Source organism: Epinephelus moara, chromosome 18 (assembly GCF_006386435.1).
Source record: "Epinephelus moara isolate mb chromosome 18, YSFRI_EMoa_1.0, whole genome shotgun sequence".
NCBI classification, from domain to species: domain Eukaryota; kingdom Metazoa; phylum Chordata; class Actinopteri; order Perciformes; family Serranidae; genus Epinephelus; species Epinephelus moara.
Genome location: NC_065523.1, coordinates 30846505 through 30852608, shown reverse-complemented (window position 1 = coordinate 30852608; position 6104 = coordinate 30846505).

Genomic DNA, 6104 nt, shown 5'->3' with positions numbered 1-6104 from the left:
TGGGAGGTGTGTGTGTGTGTGTGTGTGTGTGTGTGTGTGTGTGTGTGTGTGTGTGTGTGTGTGTGTGAATGGTGACAAGGAGTTAAGACTCGGCGGGAAAAGTAACTATAACGAAATAATTATGGCAGGCAGTCAGAGGGGAAGTTTAAAAAGTCTGTTTCCTCACATGGCAGACAGACCGAGCGAGAGAAAGGAAAACAAACGACAGACAGAGGTCAGACTGGAGAGAGAGGGAGACACAAAGGAAATGAAAGGGATAAAAGGGGATGAGAAGTCACCATGAGGAAGGCATGAAGGCTGGAGGGAGTAGTGAAAAGGAGCAAGAAATGGAGGGGTGAAAAGGAGCAATGAATCAATGAATTTTCTCCTTGTTCCACCTTGTCAGTCACATTCCAGGTCCAAGCAGAGTAGTCATTTCCCTGTGTTTGTATAACCCTTGAATTCTCTATTTGCGTTTTTATGGCAGGTAAATTGGGATAGTTTTTTTACCGAATAAAAAAGCACCTAAAAATCTTAACTGTCACTTTCGGAGCTTGTTATGTAGCTTTGCTATATTTCTATAAAGAAATTATGTTGCCAAGTAAAATACATGTCACTCCGATGACATGTTCAGGTAACACGGGACAGTCATGTTTGTTTTTCAAATGGTTTAATCCATTTATCAGTTAAATTATTAATTCATTAAATCATGTATGTCACCTAATTAATCATCCATCTTTTCTGCTCTGCTCTCCCTGTTCCTTTGCTGCCTGTTTCCTTGGTGCCATGAGCCCCGTTTCCACTGAGCAGTACGGCACAGTTCAGTTTGGTAGCTTTTTTCCCGTTTCCACTGTGAAAAGTTGTGGATGGTACCAATAGAGCTGTTCNAGGCTCATGTAACCACTGTTCATACTGTGGAGAGTTTTATTAGTGAACTGTAACTATAAAATGAAAAGATGTTTTGCTGCCTCTCACAGAGAAGGTGGAACGTTCACTTGTAATGTTACTCAATGCATGAGTTGACGACGTGAATCCATCAGCACACCTTAAATTTCAATGTGACAACTTTTAGTTTTTGCATGACAGACACTTTTAGTAATGAGTGGATCTTCAAGTGTTTATATGTATTAATTTCGGCGGGGTTATGTGAACTGCATATATTCTAATCCTCACTTAGAAAAAAAAACTGTTGTGGAGTGTAGTTCCTGTGGGCTCCAGCAACACTAAACCCCTGAGCTTGCCTGAGAAGGACTTAATGCACAAACCCATTATTTTTAAATATCTAATGGAGAGAGACTCTCACTGCAGCCTGTTCTGTTTTGTTGTGAAAATGTCGGCGTGCAGCCTCGTTCTGTGGACGATAAACAAGGTGCAGACTTCCATCTGTGTCAAAGGTAATAAGGAAATACAGTAAGTGCTGGATGGAGCAGTCAGTGACAACAACCCCACCCACATTTAAGAGTACTGTTTGCAGTGGAAACCGTAGTGTCTAGGTCTGAAGGGTTACTTTAGATTCCAAAGGTACCATACTTTAAAGTGTTTGTTGAAAATGTGTGCGCTTGTGTGCCTGATGACTAATACTGATCTGTTGTGGCTGGCATGGACTCACTGTATCATCTTTAACATTTTTAAGTGACAAAAAATACAGAAAATGTGTGTAATATTAAAGGATGGCATACAGTCGCATAAGTTGTGATTATACGGCACTGATTTTACTTCAGAAGAATGTCTCATTTTAGCTTATTTTTTGTCCCATTTTATCGGAATGCATTAAGCACTCAATCAAAACCCTTTCCCATAAAACAGTTAATAAAACAGTTAATAAAATGTAACATTCTGCATTCATTTTTTGTTGTTGCACCCTTTTTATTAGCTGCAACTCTCTTCTGAACAAAAAGAGAAAACATGGTTTTTCTGTTGATTCATTGTAGGTTTCTGAAGATGGCACTCTTTTCTTGGCTGGCTGTCACAGCTCATTATACATAAAACAGTTTTTCTTTTCAACTGCTGCCAGAAATGCAAGACACACCATTTCTTAGATTCCACATGGTTATGCTATCACGTCAACAACAAAAAGCATTCATGAAAAAGGCCGGAACGATCGGCAATCAAGATATTAGAGAAAATATTTTCTGTCACTCTTTTGCTTTCATCTTGCTGCTTTTCTGTGAAGAAAGTTCTGCCCTCTGTCCTCTACATGTCAGACCTCACCAGCTGTTGCACTTAACTTATTTTACAGCATTTTCTGCTGACATTCTGACACACAAGAGCATATTTGGTCTCATAACCATCATTTTACTTCTCTGAAACGTCACAGTTTTGTAGTTTTTGTACAGTCGGCTATGCATTTCCTCTGTGCCATTTGAGATAATTAAAAGGATATTTTGACACTTTAGGAAATATAGTTATTGGCTTTCTCGCTTCTTGCCACTCTCTTGTTAGTTTGGTAAAGCTAGCTGGTTATCTTAGCTTAGCATTAAAACTGGAAACTGGCTTTTTCCAAAGTTAGCAAAATCAGCCTGCCACCATGACAAGACTCCAGGAAGTCACAGTGCTAGGGCCAAGAAAAGTCTAGTTTGTACTAATTTACAGTTGAATGTGTAAAAGGCCTGTGTTTATACAATGCCACACCCATCTCTAAAGGCATATCAGCTCTGGGGCTGAGTCGACAAACAACTCTCCCATTAAGGCCTTTCATTTGCAAATAACTCATAACTGAAAAATCAACACTTGACTTGAAACCTCAACAACTATACAACATGTGAATGTTTGCTGTGATCACATTTATAACTGAATAAGGTCACATTATGACGTCCTCAGGTTCTTTGTTTTCCCCATGTGCTCAGTGGTCCGATGTTACCATTGTGACGGGATGGGATTCCTTTGTGGGGTCATAAGGAGACAGTTAGTTAGGACAGGCACGAGGTAATGAAGAGGGCATTGTCAAGCCTTGGTATGCAACACATAATTCTTTGCATTTTCCAGGCGGCCAAGACACGGGACTGCCATCACTGCTGGAATAAATAGAAATCCATCCAGCCTGATGTAAACAGTTTGACATAACATCGAAGATAAATGTTTGCTTGTGCTTACAATTTGCCCGTTTAAATTCTTGGCGTGTATAGCCTATGTACTGCAATTTAAATTAAAATTATTTTATATGGGACATACACTGGGTGTGTGAGGGCGGCTGAGACTCAGTGGTGTTTAAGTGACAGCCACACAAAGTAGGTCCAATGCTGCATTCCATTTAGCTTGGAAGTCAGAGGTCAGAGATGGGAATGAAGTCACACCCAAGTTGATCAAAATCCAGTACAAGAAGTCAGAAAACCAAGATGTTGTTAGCAGTACCAATTGATTTCAATGTATTATGCTGCATTTAACCACTGTAGCAACATGTGCACAGATAGAAGTTACACAGGACTGTCTGTATGGCTGTTTGAGGGGACATAAGTGAGGCAGAAGTGCTAATAAACTGTATATTATTACAGCTTTCACTATCATTGATGCATGGGGCAGCCATCTTGGATTTTGTGGCTAGGGTTGATGAGGTTCTTTAGACTTCCCAAGTTGGAAATCTGACTTCAGAAGGTGTTCCAGTTGAAATATCATGTTGGAAACTCGGAAATTCCGATTCCAAATTCAAATGGGAACATTTAGAGCGAGCCAGTGCTAATGCTAACAGCTAAGCTAACAAGGCTACGCTTTCCAAGTATAAGCTAGTTAGCCTAGTTTGCGAGTTTAAAATTTCCAAACATAACAGCTTGATTGGTCTAATAATCAAAGCTATGTATGCTTGTTTAAAAAAGACAAAAACAAAAAACATTAATAGGCTGTATGGAACTATAATGTGCTCCTGTAGATGGCACGCCGTGGAAATTAGCAACACTGGCCCTCTTATGTCTTCTTTTAAATACACAATATCCCCAGTATCGTTATATATTTCCTTACACAAGTACAAAAGGAAATATAATTCCAGATTAATTTGGACAGGTAACTGTTTTAAAGCAAATATGACAAATAATAATTTATTTTTATAACTGTCATTTGACTGTTTTCAACATTGCAGCCGAGACACAAATGCTCTCACTTAAAGGCGCTGTATGTAAGAATGTGGCCAAAACGGTTACTGCACTCAAATTCAAAATACTGCCGCGAGTCGTGTCCACCCCCCCTCCCCTACAGATTCGAGGTTGCTGGACAGCGGCACACTGGAGACTGATTTGTTTGCCCACGGGCGGCCACCGTGGCAGGGCCGCATCGCCGCGTCCTTGATCTTCGGTTTTCGAGCGGACCGTTCGCGCAAGTCCAGCTTCTCTGCTGCTAACGCTGCTGCCGGGATACAGCTGAGGAGACTGCTAATGCTATGTATTGGGACACTGCTAATGCTGCTTGCCGTGCTGCTGTAGCTCAGTCGTAACTGTAACTGATGCTGAGACTCTACTGACTGCGTGACTGGTAGACGGTGGTGGGTGGTGCAACAGGCCAAAACGCAAATTCAAAACATAAACATGATTTGCAGACTGCAAAAAAATTTTTTAGATGCAAATATTCTGGCTGTACTATTGTTGTCGGTGAGGTCAGTATGTTATATGAACATTATTCCTTAGTCTCTGTGACATATTAGGAGGATTTTACGACTATTTGCTTTAGATTTCTTACATATAGCTCCTTTAACAGTACACTAAAATATGTTCCTGAAAACATGAGGTGAGAAACAGACAATGTTGCAGAATCTTGATTCATATAAGATCAGTGCTGCCTAGTTTGACATCTTGACTGCAGTTCATGAGCAGAGATCGACGTGATTGATAGCTGCTTTCGAGACTCCTCAGCTCTGATAGGTTGTTTCAATGATTCTTGCAAATGCCATTATGTTTTATGTATTCCCTTCACCTTTAGTATAAGAAAAAATGAAGCGATCATGAGGCTATCGTGCAATTAACATTTCAATTTCCATGGTGTGCCACCCACTGGAGTAAGTCATAGTTCCGTGTAGCCTGTGAAAGTCTCTGGAAATGACCTTTGGCCTATGATTGGCGAAAGTCTTCCATCATCGGCTAGATTTTCTAAATCCTGAAGAAAGCCAAGTGGAGATGCAGGGTTCTCTTAAGCCAATTTAATTACAATATGGTCAAAGATTAATGTGGGATTTTTGCCTGATAATGCCAGAACTAAATTGCCTACCCAAGCTTTGAATTAAAAAAGGAACAAAATAAGGGACATTTTGCCAAAGTTTGTCTTGAAAGGATAACAGAGTGCAGAATGAAAGTTAAGCTCCAATGTTGGATTCAAAATTAAACTTTAAGGCTTTAAAAAAAACAGTTCACCAATCACTATAATACTGCTTGACCCCTCCGTGTGTTCTCATAGCAGACAGCCATTAGGATTCTTTTAGGAAGCCGCAGGATGCCCTGCTCCTGTTGCCGTGTGAGAACAGCAGGTTACCATGGACAAAAATTCTCGTTAGACCACAAATTACTCTCGGAGTGTTTGCACACATTCACGTTTGCACAGTGTGCATGCGCTCATACGCATTCACAGGAGTTATCTCATAACATATGCATATTCCCAAGATCCCACGCACATTAAATGTTGTGCAGGCTGGAGAGGAATGGGTGGAATCTGTATGTTGAGATGATGCCTCATTGTAACACTTAATACAATGGACTCTCTCCCTCAGTTGCTCTTTGTTTTTTTCCTCGTTGGATTCCTTGCTAGCAGACAAGCATGCACACACACACACACACACCACATTATTTCTTGCATTTTCTGTTTACCTTCCGTGTGTTTTTATATGTTAACCTATGTTTTATCACAGCCAAAGACTAGTAAATATCCATAACATGGTACAGGGTTGCATGTTTTTCTCTAGTCTGGAGGTCTAGTGGAGGTTTAACTAGACATCTTAGCACCACTCTTGGTGTGTCTTTAATTTTGTCCGTCACCTGTGTGTCACCCTTGTGTTGTACATTTCAACATCTCATCTCTGCACATAACAGCAATCACACACACACACACAGACCAGCAGCTAGCGCTTGTTTAAACAACAAAGCAATCCCATCATCCTCAGCTCCTCGGGCATCTGACCCCGCGTATCACCGCTCTCACCCAAACACACTTCT